The sequence below is a fragment of the Cibotium barometz genome, chromosome 17, assembly GCF_041138505.1.
Source record: "Cibotium barometz isolate CiBa-2024 chromosome 17, ASM4113850v1, whole genome shotgun sequence".
NCBI lineage: Eukaryota > Viridiplantae > Streptophyta > Polypodiopsida > Cyatheales > Cibotiaceae > Cibotium > Cibotium barometz.
In genome coordinates, this window is record NC_141062.1 from 42,019,240 (window position 1) to 42,021,385 (window position 2,146).

Below are 2,146 nucleotides of genomic sequence, written 5' to 3' on the forward strand. Positions count from 1 at the left end.
ACCATAGATTTTTCAATAAACAAGTAAGAAAATAGTTCTATATAAGGGATCTTTATCCCAGGATCATATCATTCATATCTTTAACACAATAATGATCCATTAGATCGAATTTTTCATCTGAACAGTCCTCCATGGGAATTTCAATTATACAGATTTTTAATTTGTCATCCCTCAACTTGATCCATTGGGTCAACCAAGTGTTAACAATAGGAATCTTTCAGCAGCACAATCCACTAATCTCATAGTGATTTGCTGAAGTCATTATCGTCATTCCAGTTACAAATATCATCACAGGGACTCATCCCATTCATCCTCATTGTGGTTTTGCTCAGCTTATCGCTTTTCAACCAAAATTCAGGAATCATCATTTTTCAATCAGAATCCAAATCAACTCATCAGTTCTCAACCAGAGTTTGAAAATCATATCAACCATATTCGAATTCATCATCTGGATAGCATTTTTGCTTATAATTTCAAGGTCTTAGATTTACTCATATATACTACCAGTAAAGAGTTGCAGTTATACCCTCGGTATATACGGGTAGTCACGGTCCTTGGAATTATAAGGTAAATACCATCATGTCTAGGCCTCAAGCAAGTCAGGGATTCCATGCAATTGCGGTACTTCCATTTGAAGACCCAATTACTAATCGATGAATTTCAGTCTCAATATCAATTTGTATGAATTTCATCATACATTTCCAACTTCTTACTGCTACTTCATAAATTTTTGACATTTTTGGCTTCTCGGTTGATCCACTTTAGCCAATTCGCTCCACCTGAAAGATTCATGTCCCCTCAGCGCAACAAATTCTGGGGTGCTAGCAGCGGAAGTAGCACTTCTTGCGTGGGACAGGGTCCCTCACTCAGGGCCTCGCTCACATATATCCGGACAAGAGACTAATCCATCGGTTTTTCCAAAACCAAACCCGAAAAAACTTCCCTCGCTCGGAAAGCACGGGCGATTCCTCCAGGATAATTTTTACTCTAACGTAGTCAAGAGCCTTAACTAACTCAACTGATCTGACCGAACCCGTAAGTCCCATAGTCAGATCAAGGAAAAGACTTGCACTTGGATCATAGAGACCAATGCTTTTTTTCTCATTGAGAGGCACAGTCGTTGATTCTTTTCCATAAACAATTTTTATCCAGGATTTACTTCATCTATCGTACCATAACAAAATTGAGTCTCATTTTAGGGATCCATCAGTCCAGCCTAACCCCATCCAGTCCGTGTGGGTTAGCCAACCGCCCCCAACCACTGTAGTGATGGGATCCATTTAAGAATTTGGTTAGGTTTTGTCTCGGGTACCAGGGAAAAGAGTTTTCAAGCCCCCTAGCCGGATATTCATGCAAACTTAAAACTAGTCACACCACTTACACACCCAAGATGAAATTACCTTTTTCACAAATTCACCTGTCTTTAAAACAATCTTTTAATGAAACTATAGTATCACTGATCATAATCCTCCAAAATATCTGGTTGAATCCGAATTTTCAATTTTTCCTTCATCGATGTACCTATCGCATCATTGGCAACCATAACGCTCATCACGTGTCCACTCAAGGGCCTTTTCGATAGTTCCCAGCTCATAGTACGCGGTAATATATTCATTTATAAAAATCAAAATGGAATCTCCATTGAAGATCAGCAATATCAACCAATAGATCCATAAAAGAGCCATGGACTCATCCGTTAAGGACCTGCAAGGTCAATCAACCAGATCCATGCCCGAATTCAGAAAACAACTCTTACTCCCTGATCCAATTCTCTTCCCTGACGCACGTGTGGGTATCTTCGGCGACCCAGAGCCCGAGCACCGTATGGTCAGCACCCTCTAGGGTTCTTCGCAGGTCACCTAACGCTTCACTCATAGGTCGCTTCCTTGGTCCCTCATCCACCGTACTGGAAGCTCACCATTTAAATCGAACTGATGCTGGTCAAGACCTTGGCCGCCTTGCTACGCGAGACGTCCTCCATTGACTCTCTGTCAGCTGTTGCAACTTTATCAGTTAGGTCTCCACGACCTCATTCACAAGATGGTCAAAATGCTTCCCCAGCATTCTTGACATATAACATTCATTTAAAAAACAGGTCATAAGTACAGTTTCTATAACGAACTCTCGTCTTTCCACATTGTTCCAC